Source organism: Lathyrus oleraceus, chromosome 5, assembly GCF_024323335.1.
Source record: "Lathyrus oleraceus cultivar Zhongwan6 chromosome 5, CAAS_Psat_ZW6_1.0, whole genome shotgun sequence".
NCBI classification, from domain to species: domain Eukaryota; kingdom Viridiplantae; phylum Streptophyta; class Magnoliopsida; order Fabales; family Fabaceae; genus Lathyrus; species Lathyrus oleraceus.
In genome coordinates, this window is record NC_066583.1 from 583,186,795 (window position 1) to 583,201,629 (window position 14,835).

General features: G+C 36.5%; 1 long non-coding RNA gene across 1 annotated transcript; it reads left to right on the plus strand.

Moving 5' to 3' along the window:
* Positions 1-11,983: 11,983 nt before the first annotated feature.
* LOC127086669 (uncharacterized) lies at positions 11,984-13,873 on the plus strand. Its single transcript, XR_007789545.1, has 4 exons — positions 11,984-12,751; positions 12,892-13,169; positions 13,293-13,359; positions 13,468-13,873. It is a non-coding gene; the product is annotated as an uncharacterized LOC127086669 (long non-coding RNA).
* Positions 13,874-14,835: the final 962 nt, after the last annotated feature.

Sequence of the window (14,835 nt, forward strand, 5' to 3'; positions counted from 1 at the left end):
TTAGCCAATCTATATCAATAAAATGGAAATGCTTCTTATAAGTTAAAACACCTTCCTAAAACCAACAAGTCATATCTTCTCTCTGGCCCTTTGTGGCTTTTACAACTCTGGTTGAATTCCACATTTGAATGAAAGTTACACATAACTAGTTCAAAAGCTTTGATGGAAGAAAAAGACTGTAGGAGCATTGAAGGCAATAGACTTGCCTTAACTACTCCATATGATATTCCCTAAGAAACAACTTTCATGAAGTACATTAACATGTTCCTCAAATCAATAACCTTCGTTTCGATCATGGCCCTTTTGTGGATAGATGCGTAGGTCCGATCTGGTTTTGAAACAGGTTTCCTGGCTTGACTCTCTCCACTGCTGCATTGTCGAACTCTGTTTGGCCAACCTTATTAACTCTGAAACTCTTATCCACTCATATTGAGACAGGAACTACTAGCTTCGGCTTCATTGGCTATCATTCCAATTTAGTTTCAATCAGATGCTGCCAAGCTCGCTCTATACTTGGGAGAATGACATTTGTTGGTCGAAAAGGAAATTTACTACTCAGGAATACAGAGACTACATGGCGTTCATTCATCAAAAAGTCCTCGAATTGCATACTTTCCACTTTGAACCATCCTTCTATTTGACAGTGGAATTTAACAACTGGTAAACAAACTACTTCCAAGGCCACTTCATTGAAGAAAACTTCTACAAGAGGTTTTCGATCGCCTTTTCCAACTTACAAGAGAAACCAGAGAAAAAATAGGTACATATTAATCATTTATTTAAATTCTTTTCATTCCTACCTTCGACTTCTCACATATTTTCACTGTAGGTGAAACTGAAGCAAAGGGCGACACTAATGTCGATGGGCCTTCTGATGCTGGTGAAGCTAAGAAAGAAGAAGAAGCCCAAAATAAAAAGGCAAATTTTTTCCATCTTTTACATTCAACTAACCTTTGAAATGACTTTAACATGCCTTTCCGTTCGGAATCAAAAATGTGATCCAGACTCTCCGACAACCACAAAAACCAAGAAAAAGAAGAAATCCAAAAAGATTACCTCGACATATGTATGCATATAATTTCCCTATTTGGTGGCTTCGATGATTTAACAAACTAACCAATCACTTTTTCAGACTACTCCAAAACCAACAAAGACCATGGTTGAAGTCGAAAGTTCAAAAGATAGAAAAAAATACTCCGATCTTCTCGAGACCTACGCCCAAGGCTCCTCCCAGACCAAGCGTCGACGGGAAAATTTTTGCCATTCAAAAAAGAAATCCTTCAAAGGAAATAATAAATCCAACTGTCGGTCATTCTAATAAAGGAAAAGGAAAATAAGACTTGTCTAATTCTGATGACCAAGTGCAGGATGAACCCCAAAATCTTCCAGTCGAAGAATAAGAAACTAATGACCCTAAGGTATTGCTCTATGCAACGCACAAATTTTATATCTTGATTCTAATTTCAATTAACCATTCCTCTACTTTTTAGGAACTGCGAAAGTTGGACAAGAATATGGTGGACAAACCAACAGGTATCCCCTGTTTGACTCCTACTGAAACTTTTTCTCACATCCATTGGTCAGATTTTATTGACTCCAGCCTCTCATCTATCCATCCAAAGAACAAACCAATTGGTAAAGGTGTAGGTATTTCTACCGAACCAAACCCTAAAGTGGAGGTTGATGTCGATGAACTTTCTCCCTAACAAAATGAAGAATTGGATAACACCATGGCTTCTGTTCACGATAACTTAACTCAAGATTACCCAAAAACCAAGAGTCGTGAAAAAATGGATGAAGAGCAAGCTACTCGAAATGTCGAGACCACTCCAATAGAAGAAAAAGGTCGGCCCACCACCATCAAAGATAATGAGGCCCAACCTACCATTCACGACTTATCGTCCAACACTTCACTGAGCCAGGAGGAAAATTTGGCCATTAAGAGGAAGAGCCCTATAGAATATTTTAGAAATCTCCAAAAACTATGAAAGCTCTTGATTGCTCTAGATCTTCCCACTATTCTGATGCTTCGTTGGGTGATATAAGTGAAGGCTCGGTGAACCTCTTGATACAATAACTAAAAGTCAATAGTTTCGAAATTGATTTTCTCAATGCCCTCAAAGGAGACGCTCAACTTGGCATCGATATTCAAAAGTTGTTGGTTGAACTTAATAAACAATGAGTCCTAGGTTCTATGGTCCAATTTTTGTTTGAGTTTGAAGCTTACTTCGATCAAGTCTACCGAGATATCAACCTCAAGAAGACCTATAATGCCCGTCTTCAGCAAACAAAAGAAGATATAGTTGTACCATGGGACTTAAGGGGTGCTTATGAAAAAGAGGTTGATAGGCTTGAAAATCAACTTCAAGATTACTTGGACAAAAAGGCTCCACTTGATGAACAAATTTCAAATCATCGCACCCAAATTGCTGAGTTGATCAAAGAAATTAACAATTTGGGGAAGCGCAAAACTGAGCTGGCATGGGAAAATCGCTGCCCACCAGAGAAATCATTGATCAAGAGGGGACCAAAGGTGTCAAACATGGCGAAGCTGCTCGCCGCCTGGCACCTGAAGCCGATTCCTTAGAAGAGACAAGTGATCGTCTAAACATAAGGCTTGCATTTTCCAAGGCCAACCTCGAAGACTTCATATCTAAATTCCCTGCTTAAACTTGTAGTATGATTCTCTCATTTTCGGTGTTTTATAATGACTGCCATTTTGAAGTTTTATGAATACCATTTTGGTGTTTCGTTCTTTATGCATGTTATTCTATTAAAATTAGAATTTTCTGTAGCACAGGTTTATATTTTTTCAAATATTTACTATTCACTCTCAGGATTCGAGAATCGGATGCTAACTCTTCGATCTCATAAGAATTATTGGAAAATACTCGAGTAATTCAAAATGGTCCTTTCCAATTTGGGGACCATTTTCCCAAATTCATATCTCTTCGATCTATAGGCAAAATAACTTTCCACACATAATCTCATGTCGAAAATGTTTTGACTTTAATCTTTTTATTATAGGCCTTAGCTACTCGCTCTTTCTGCCTTATTAAAACATCTAATGCAACTAACCTTTCCTCATCCAAATCGACCAATTCATCCAACATCATATTCCAGTAATGATCAGATGGAATTTAATTTTTCCTTTGAATCCTAGTCGACTGCAAATATATTTCGATGGGTAAAACAACCTCATGCTCGTAGGTAAATTGAAAATGCGTAGTATTTGTTGCCTCTTTAGGAGACGTTCGGCATGCCCATAGGACTTGGTCTATGGTTTTACGCCAATTCATTGGCTTCTTCCCAACATGCTTCTTGATTAGGCCAATGATTATTTTATTGGTTGCCTCGACCTGGCCATTCACTTGGGCACAATAAGGCATAAACGTTAATAAGTTAATACTCATCTCAGAGGTAAATTTATGCATCTTTCAACCAGTGGACACTAATCCTTGATCAATTGTAATGGTCTCAGGGATTCCAAATCTATAAATAATATACCTTTGGAGCAAATCTATTATTGCCTCTTGGTCGGCGTTAACTAAAGGAACTGTTTCTATCCATTTAGTAAAGTAATCAATACCGACTAAGATGTACATATGACTTTTCGATGATGTTGGACGAATTTCACTAATCAAATCCAAAGCCCAACCTCTGAAGGGCCATGGTTTCATAATCGCATGTAATTCGCTTGCAGAAACATGTTGGATACCTGCATGCACTTGACACTCTTGACATCCCTTGGCGAACTCAATACAATATTTTAACATCGTAGGATAATAGACGTCTTGCCAACACAACAACCATTTCATTTTTTGTGTCCGACTTGATAGGCACCATATGCTCCACTAGGGACATTCGATACTACTAAATATGCCTCATTTTCACCAAGACATTTGAGCAAAATATCATCAGGTATCTTTTTGAATAATTTATTCCTTATGATAACATAACTTAGAGATTTGTACTTAACCTTCCGATCAGTTGATCCTATTGGATTCTCTAAATACTCGACTATTGGTCTTCACCAGTCAGTATTAGTCTAATTGTCAATGGCAAAGATCTCAGAGTTTTCAGGATCTGTTGATCCTAACCTCATCATCGACAAATATGAAGGAGATAGCCTTGTCGAATTTACTCTTCCTCAAACCTTAATAAAATCTTCTAACCTTTCTTTTGCCACTTTATACCATGAGGCAATTTGCGCCAGCTCATTTAGCTCTCAATTTTCTAATTGAGGGACATGTTGAATCTCGAAAAAATTGAAACACATAATCAGTCAGTTTACTATAACAAAGTACATGATTAAGTTTTCCTTTATACATATGTACTCCTTTGTTATTTGCTTAACAACCAATTCTGAGTCTCCTCTTACTTTGACTCTTTTTGCCCCCATGCGCAACACAATTTCGAGGCCGAATATCAAATATTCATATTCGGCCTCATTATTTGAGCAAGAGCCATCAATTTTGTATTTGAACTTCGTCAGAATTTTATTAGGGGAAATTATTAAAATACCAATGTCAGTTCCATTTTTATGGCTGGAGCCATCGAAGTATAACTTCCAAGGTTCTAGCTTCTAATAATTTTGAGGTGCCTCAACTATCGCATGATCTATGATGAAGTTGGAGACCACCTTCCCCTTCATTTCCTTTAAAGGCATATATGCTATGGAATATTCAGTCAGAGCTGTAGCGGTAAATTCATGACCATCAAGCTATGGATAAGCTTGACGTCAATAAAACCAGAGTCGCCACCGCGCTTTTATTGTTTCCAAAGGAAAAGGGAAAAGTACGAACAAAACCCAAAGATAAGAAGTTTTCAAATCAAAATTAATAAAATGCCATAGATTACAGGTAAGGGGGTTGGTTACACAGAGGGAAGGTGTTAGCACCCAAAGTGTCCTAGGTACTCCTAGGGAGCCCTTTTTTATGTGTGCATATGTGTTTGGTATAAAAGATATTTGAGAAAAATAGAGTGTGGAAATGAGAAAAGAATTCATTGATTATAGTTTTGTGTTTGACAAGACCTTCAGACTTGTGCCTATGTACCAACATAAAAATGAGGGATCAAAACCTCGTAGTTCATGGTAAAAATTTCAAATAGGTTAGTGAGTTGATTTTAACAAAAATTTAAATGAAAAGGCACAAAGAGGCCAAAGATTTGAATAAGGTGTTAATTCTTTTTGTCTTTTGAAATTCAAGTCAATATGGTTAAGTTTATTTACAAATTTGATTAAGAGAAAGTTTGAAAATTCATTGGCATAAGGCCAAAGTTTCTAATCATTAAAATATGTCTAAGTTTGAAATCACAAGCAAAGAAAGTTTTTGAAAAGAGAGAGAGATTTTGAAATTAAAGAAGTGGAAGGATATGAAAAGGCTATCCTAAGCATAAATTTAAAAGTTATGAGTTGAAGAGATCTGACCAATGGGATGCAATCCAACAGACAAAAATGTCTTATAGAAAACCCATTTTCCCTTTGGACTTTGAATCAAACAATAATCAATAAAGCAATTAGCAATGTCCAGACATCATGAAGATTAAGGCATCAAATAAAGATAACCACATCCAAGCAAGAAAATCCCATAGCTAGCAGTCTTCTTTGTCTTCCAATGTATCAGATGAATTATTCATTGATCAACTCAAAGCAAGACATCAGACACAAGATCAAAATAACAATTAAGCACAAAGGAAGAGTAGTAGATGAATCCAAATAAATCCCAAGGCTTGCATTATATGGAGGCTAAGTTAATAATATCCCAATCTCAGAATGTTGGCATTGCCCAAGTCCTTTTGCATAGGGAATGTTGCTTAATCCTAAGTCCAAAAGTTCAGATCAAGATCAACAGTCCACCAAATGTTTTTTAGGGTTTTTGTTGTTATTTAGGTATTTTAAGGTCCTAAGACCACAAACACAATCAAAACACACAAATAATATATACAATCACAAGATATGGCTCAAATGAGCAAAGTGAAAATGACATAAACATAAACAAGTTAAAAGAAATATAAATGGCAAATGAATGATAAATGACTGAAATTTAAATTGCATAAAGTAAATGACTTGAAAGTAAAGCAATATTAACAAGAATTAGTCAAATGTTAGTAAAAGGTTAGTCAAGTGTAAAATGGTGATTTTTAATTATTTAAGTCATTCTTTGGAGAACATTCAACCCTTCATTCACAAGTATAGATCCTTGAACCAAGATATCTTCCATGAGAAGAGCTCCAACTTGGATAATTCACAAGTATGCCACTAGCTCGCATGAAAGGAAAAAAGGCCAAGTCTCCAAACAATACCATGAAGAAAGGGATGCTTACAATTCCACTTACTAGAATGTTATGCCTTAAGGGTCAAATTTAGCTCTATGCTAAGCAGTCGTAATTGGACTTATGTAGAAGTCACAACTATCTGAGATCGGGCAATAAAAATTTAGGTGTTAATTCATGTTAGTAATTTAGTATGAAGAACTAAACTCCTAAAACATACCACACACTAAAAGAAAAGGTCAAGAGGGAAGGACCTATCTCAGTCATACTTGTATTGGTTCATCTGACACAAGGTCATTGATGAACCAATTAACCTTAAGAAATTAGAGATTTCATTGGTCAAATGAGGGAATGGGAAAGAATAGGGATGAAGATGAAGAGGGAGGGGAAGATAGAAACACAAATTGTTCATGGGAGGAATTTCATCAAATCAAAACCATCCATTCATTTTGGGAGATGGAATGTACATGTCACCAATCCCTTAAATCCAATGGTTTTGATCCAACGAAAGTAAAATCAACCTTGACCAAGGCCCAAACAGAAAGTCAAACATAACAAGACCAATACAATGGCTCAACATAATTTTTAAACAATTAATCAATTAAAAATCTAATTAAAAGTGAATTAAAATACATTTTAATTTGGTCAAAACCTAATCCCTTCAAAACACCAAATAAATGGCCAAGGGATTTATCCTAGGTCAAATAAGGTTAAAGAACCTTAGACAAAAAATTTCACTATTTTTCAAAAGTCAGAAGTATTTTTAAACAATTAAAAATATGCACAAAAATATTTAGCTCATGAAAAATATCAAAATTAATCCAAAAAATAATTTTAATTCAGAATGTTAAAATGAAAAATATTTAAAGATTTTTGGTGAAAGTCCCATATTTTTTGGATTTAAAATGAAATTTCTATGAATTAATATAAAATAAAAGGATTAAACATAAAATCAGAAATTAAAATAAAATAAGAAAAAACAAGGGCCATCAGATCTCCCTCATTAATTGAGGTGGCAGATCTGATGGCCATACACGTGCGTTCCATGATAGTCTTGAGTCAACGTGGTGTACGCGTGGTAATCAAAGGCAATGGCTCAGATTAGAACATCCAAACATGACCAGATGGCCAGGAAGTGTGCCAACACACCACCAGAGCTAGGGCTCCGGACATCTTCTCCGGTGACCTTCACCGGACTGGTCCTACTTCATCTCAATGGAAAATGAAAAACAAGGACATTATTCCAAAGAGAAAATGCTCAGGATCTCGAATCTGGTCTTTATTTTCTCCAATTCCAAGTATATAAAAAGATACAGGGATTTGAATTTTGAGGATCATGAACTGAGTTGCTTCGATTTGACCTCAAAGCAACTCAATCTTGTTGCCTACATTGGTAGGACTTCAGTCAACCAAAAATAAAAGAGAATGGTGAATAATTGAGAGAGAATCGAAGAGATGAAGTTTCTAAAAATTCACCTTTGAGGGAGCTTGAATCTTGCTTCCATTTGGCATTGGCTTGACTTCAGAAGCTTGTAGGAGGTGAAATGGAAAAAGGAAATGCTTGGATTCTTGGAGTTTCAACTTCAAAACTGAAGTGAAATTGAAACTCGATTTTTCTTTGAAAACCTTCAAGATTATCCTCTAATGGTGAGGGTTAGGATTGCAGGTTCAAAGCTTAGGCAAGGTGTCCATAATTCTGAGCATGAGGGGTCTTCTTTATAGGCTATGCATTTTCTTTCCACACACTTCATTCAAAATGCCAAAAATAAAAATCCACTCTTACATGGTTGCATGGGCGTGTGATAGGCCTATGAAATGATGTAATCAGGCCCAAAATTCATCATGTGCAATGCTGAAAGTGTGTCATGTAATCATGCAATGGAAATTGGAATGTGATCACGAGATTCATCCAAATTAAACCTTGAAGAGAAGCCATGCGCAAGTCATCCAATTATTGGCCAAATGATATGATCTTTGACTTTTTGGAAACGTGAGATCAAGGGGAACAACTTTCATGTTTAACACTTTTCCATTTGAATCTTGGATCATGATGAATTTTGAGGTGGAAGTTTGGGAAATCAAACATATTTGAAAATTTTCTAAGTCCCGAGTCAAATGTTCACTTATTCCGCCTTAAGTAACTTTTTCTATGGGCTTCAAATGGAAAATGTTCCTTCATCAAAGTTGTATCTATTTAAAACCTCTTTAATTTGGTCATAAATTTAACCTTGTTTATATTTATAATGAATGAGTTATGCATTTTAGAAGTTGAGGAAAATATCTTGTTCGATGGTAATGACCCAAAATGACCTATAATGTTTCCTTATGGAACATGCATTTGCAACTTGAATTTGAAGTTCCTAAAAGAATAAAAGTTGGATAATACATCTTTGATTTGATCCTGAAACTTGGATGGCCTTAATCTCATAGAAACTGAGCAATTTATGGTCCTTGGAAGTTGACCTCCTAACTAGGGTTCAAACAAAATGACCTATAATTTTTCAATATAAAAAATGACTTTCCAAGAAAAACTAGATCTTGACTTCAACATGAAAGTTGTTTGGAATGTCATAAGGAGTAACTTTCATCTTGGAACAATTTTCATATGACAAAAATTGTAGAAGATAGGGTCTAGGGAACCTCAGTTTTGACCAATTGACTTTCTCTGGTCAACCATCATGAACCATCTTGAAAACTTGAATTTCTCTTGATCTTTGGGACTCATGGAGGATCATATATGTATAAGATAATGTAATAATAAGTATCCCTTGAAGTAGTTGATAAAATTTGAAGAAACTTGTTGAGAAAGTCACACAAGATACATAGATGAATTAGGGCTTCCAAGGCAAACAAGCTTCAAACTCTTGATGAATTCTTGATCAAAATGATAAATGAATATCATGGGGATCCATATGTGATGTCTAGAACCAATGTGAACCATCTCTTAATTGATATCCTTGTGCTGAGGGTATTAAACTCTAGATATGAGCTTGATATGGCAATGGTGGATGCACACACTACCTACAAAAGAACCAAACTATACATAGACATATTTTTGGTATTTTGGTTAGTAAACAAATAAAAACAAAGTATGATACAATCAAAAGTGTTTGGTGATCTCTCCTAATGAAAACCCAATGAATGAGGGGTAAGGAGGATGTCAAGGTGTAATCCCAAAGCCAATGCATATGATGAGATAACATGAGGGATCTTAAGGTCAAATTTGGGGTCTTACAGCTGCCCCTATTTAAGGACATTCTAACTGAGGATGTGAAGGTTAAAATCTTCGTGTCAACTCAGTAGAATAAACTTAAATAACAACATCTAGAAACGAATTTTGGTCCTTAAGAGACCTCATGATGCATATGATATGAATGCTAAAATAACCTTTGTGGGGAATATATTGCCACAAAGGAAAACAATTTGGAAGAGACTGAAAGTCCACAGGAGCATAATGCATTCCCTAAGGAAAACTCACTCGGGAAGACATAGACTCAGGGGGATAAAAGGTTGTGCGCAAGCCAGACTACGACTTGAAAACTGTTGGAGACACGAGGGAACATCCATGAAAATAAATCAATGGAAGGAATTGGTCTGCAAGGAAAATGAGTAAACCAGAACAAAGCTGAAATACTCGAGTCAAACGAGAAAAGGAGATTCCACTAAGGAAATAGGCACTCAAACTCAACTGGGGAAGAATGAACTTCAACACAGGAGTAAAAGGTGTATTCATTACCAGTTACTAGGTAAGAATAACTTGTTGGGGGAAAAGACCAACTAGGATTTACAACTACGGTTACTGGGTAAAATACTAAAGAGAGAATATCCGTCATCAATTAGGATGAACATATCAAGGATAAACTCAAAGAAGGAATATTCGTCATCAGTTAGGATGAACATATCAAGGATAGACCACCAGGGTAAAGAGGAAGAATATTCATTACCGGTTAGGGTAAACATATCAAGGATAAATTGTCTGGGGAGAAATAGGAATTACATCTATCAGTCACTAGATAGAATACCAAAGAGAGAATATTCGTCATCGGTTAGGATGAACATATCAAGGATAGACTCAGAGGGGAAAGATAAAATAGGAATTACAACTACCGGTTACTGGGTAGAATACCAATAGGGGGTGAAAATCTGTCACCGGTTAAAGTGAAAATATCAAGGATAGACTCTCTGGGGAATGAAATAGGGATTACAACTACCTTTTTACTGGGTAGTGTCGCTACGCGAAAAATACAGAGTCGCCATCGGTTTTTATTTATTCCAAAGGAAAGGGAAAATATCGAGAAAACTCCAAAGAATGGTCATCGCAACCACGAACAGGTTCGGAAGTCGGTTATGCAAGGGGAAGGTATTATCACCCCTCACATCCATGGTACTCCATGGGAACCATCTAGGATGTTTGCGCTTAAATGTGTATTGTTTATCGAAATGTTTGCTTGCCAAAGGTTCGTGGAGTGGAGGTGAATTTTAAATTAGTGTGCTCGCCAAGGAATGGATCCTCGTGCCTACGTATGCCCACTTGTTGAAGTGAGAAATCAGAGCTTTCGTAGTTCGTGGGTTTAAAATGTTTGTTTGTTTTGTGGATTTTATTACCTTGAAGAAGGGTTTTCGATTGTGATGCCTTAAGGCTCAAACAAAAGGTTTGAATGCGTTGTGTTATTTTTAAGTTTTGAGAAAGTGTTATTGATTTCGGATTATACTAAAGACTATGGATAAAGGTGAATACCTCGAACTACCAAGCCAAACGTCTTGTGTCTGAAGCATTCAGAATGAGTGTAAGAAAACTCCAGTCTCATCCCTTCTTTATCGCTTAAGGCTCGTGACGTACGATCCTAATCGCCATTTATTATGTTTTTAAATTTGATTTGGAAAAGACCACTTGACGTTGGATCAAGGGTTTGCTTATTGAGTTTGATTTGAAAAAAGACCGCTTGACGTTGAATCAAGGGTTTGATTATTGGTTACGAAATGGTGAACGCTCATAATGCCTAAGGAGTAGCTATAAAGCAATAAAAAACAAAGCACATAAAAGCATACATCGGAAAGGGGAGGGGGTACATGTAAAGTACAAGGGAGTGCAGGAAATAAAAGGTTTCATTGTCAGGTAGCCCAAGAGAAAACCGTGTGTGTGCAATTGTATCCTAAACTAACAGTTGGATAATGAAATTACAAAACATGTCTCCCTCGGGTAGTGCCATGAATGCATTCCATTCTTGCAATAAAAGATTACAAGTCCTCAGAAACTCCAAGTTGCATAGGTCAATCATACAAGTCCAAGTCAAAATGCAAGGGTCCTAATGTAAATCTCTAAATCCATTGTCCAATGTCCTTTCCATGCTAAGGGAATTTTCTTATTTTTTGTGTTTTTTAAGTCTTAACCATTTTTATGTTTATTTTAAGATGAAGTGAGAATGTACAATGACATAGCATAAAGCAATATAATGTAAATGACAAAAGTAAATGTTAGAAGCGGAAATTAAAAGTTAGAAATTAGATGTGGAATAGTAAAGAGTTAGATATTAATTGTTAGATGTTAGGAATCAAAGTAAAATAATAGAATTAAAATCAACATCAACTATTAAATCTAAAACAAATTCCAAAGTAAAACAATACTCTAAAATTAAATCAAAACAATTATCATCAAACAATTCTCAAAAGTAAATTCTAAACAATCATCACAATTAAGTCCTAAAACCATTATCAATTAAATTCCAACACAATTACCAAATCTCTATAATTAACAATCAAAGTTAGATTCTAAAGTCATTTTAATTATACCTAATCATTTCTAATATTAACCAATTATTTCTAATATTAACTAATTAATTAACACAACTCAATCTAATACTACTAAACTATGCCAATTAACAAAAGCGATGGAGGTGGATCCATCTCCAAAAACAGCATGGGCCTGAAAAGTTGCCTAGGGCCCAACCGCGGGAGGGTATATGGACAATGGAGGGAGTATGTACATCAGCTGGAAAAAACTTGGGCCTAAATTGGACTTAAGGCCCAAACCTAGTGGATAATAACGCCTGGATCCTTCCCTCTCACTAATCATCGGAGGTCTCTTACCAGAAGAAAAAGAATAACAAACAAACGTGCGTCGTCCTAGCCATAGATTACCGGCGACGGTGCGACCTCGCTCCATCCCCCACCTCCTAACCTAGCTGAAGCCAGTAATAAACTCCAAATAACAAAATCTAAGACATCACGATATGACTTGGTAACGGCGGAGATGGATCAAACAAGATAAATAGGCTCCAACTACAACTCACACTACAACAAACTGATCGACAAGGCAAAAGGAGGAGAGAGCCTATCGGTGATGGCGGAGGCGGTCTCGAGTTTGAACGGCGTCGATTTTGAATTCAAGCGTTCCACTTCTTGTTCAATCTTCTACCTTTTGATTCACTTCGGCGACGACGAATGGAAGGAGACGAACGCGGCGGCTCCGATTCAGGTTCTTGATTCTTCTCCTCCTCGCGTTACTCTTCTTCTCAATTGCTATCCTTCGTCATCTCCGTTCTGTTTTCCATTTTCTTCGATTCTTCTTCTGGTATTTTCTGTTAGTGATTGGATGCGGTGTGGTGTTGGTTACAGGTAATTGAAGGAGTGAGATTGAAGGTTGTTTGCGGATCAATGAAGGTTTGGTTATATGATGGTGATTGGTACGTGAGTTGAATCGTGGTGGAAACGATGGTCGGTTTGTGGTTTGATGGAGGTTGCGATCGAGAATTTGTTACAGTTGGGAAGAAGGTGGTGGAGGATTCGGTTAGAGGGAAGGAGAAAGAGAGAAGAACGAGTTCTGAACAAAATTTTCGAGCCAAATTCATTGTAGAACCATGTATTTATAGAGATTTTTGAGGATTGAACTTGGGGTGAGTTTTCAATGAATTGTAATCTGCATTTTTGATTTACAGTTGCGTTTCAATTGCCGTTGGCACGTGCGTTTGGCTGAGTCTTTGTACGCGTTTGATGTAATTCAAATTTTGTGTTTGCAGTGTATTTTGATGTTGCACGTGGCTTTTGGATGCGTCATTTCATGATGCATTTTGCCGTTTCTTTCAGGTGCATTTGAAGCTTTGATTTCGCAGCTTGGCGTTTGGCTTTTTATTCTTCCTTTCTGCGTTTTTTTTGTTTTTACTGCATTTGACGCAGCTTGTTCATTTGTTGCAGCTGGACGCGTTGCGAGCTGCGTTTGCCTTTGCCGTTTAGCACTGGCTTGTGATTATTGTTGCGGTTGCGTTCTTTATTTTGCTGCCGTTTGGATTGAAGCTTTCTCCATTATATTTAGGTAGCTTGTACTTTTGGATGCAGCTCAAGTGTTGCCTTCGTTTTGGCTTGTCGGCGTTTACGTGCAGCTGGGAGTTTTGTAGCAGCTTTTGCCGTTGTTTTGTATCAGCTTGGACTTGCTAGCGGCTTGTTTATGCACTTATAGCTTATAATTTCCGTTAACTTTCACTGCCAGCTTGTATTCAATTTGGTTGCTCATGGCTTGTGAGTTTCATGTTTGTGCCTTGTTGTAGCTGCTTGTGCCAGCTTCTATAGCAGTAGCTGCACTTCGCGTTTGCAGCTTTGGATAGCAGCTTTGCATTGTTTTTTTTAAAATTTTAATTGTAAAATTGGGAATGGATATTATTAATGGTTTTATGATATTAAAAATTGGATTGAAAAAAATGGTATAATAAATGGATTTGGATTTGGAACAAAATGGATAATAGTTTGAATAAGTGGATATTTGGATTTAAAAGAGTTAAATGGTTAAATGGGCTAAAAAAGGTGAATGGGCTTTAACCAAAAAAAAGAGTGAATGGGCTTTATTATAAACCAAGAAAATGGCCCAATAGAAAAAAGAAATAAAATTCTACAATGCTTAAAATTCCAAAAGTCGATCCGAATTTCCAAACATCAATTTGAATCAAAATTAACTCGGACAAAAATCCATTCGACTTTCTTGAATTAACTTGAAATCAAAATCCGTTCGAAAATGAGATTAATGGAAAAATGTTATGATGCAGTGATGAAAAGATAAATCGGATAACGACATGCAGTGAACCAATGAACCCAAGCGATCACAAGGCTTGTAAATCGTATTAAACCATGCTAGAATGAAATGACTAACCAAATGCATCAATGCACCAAGAAACACATGAATTCAAGTCACGTGTCGTCTCTAGTTGTACCATGCTTATTCGAATGAAATGCATGGATGAAGATGATATGCAAATGTTTGTATTAGTGACCTATATGATCGATGTGAAGGGTAGGGTGAATTTTGGGGTGTGACAGGTAGAAAACCAAAAAGGAAGAATATATGTCACCGGTTAGGATGAACATATCAAGGATAAACCACCGTGGGAACGAATCCGCTGGGGAAAGCAAAGGAAGTAAATTACATTTTACCGGGTATTGGGCAAAAGTAACATACTCAATCATCAAGAAGAATACTACCAGTTATTGGGTAATAAGCTCTTGGGGGACCAAAATATCTATCTAGATAATAACTAGAAAGAAACGGTCAAACAAAGACTCAATCCAATGAGG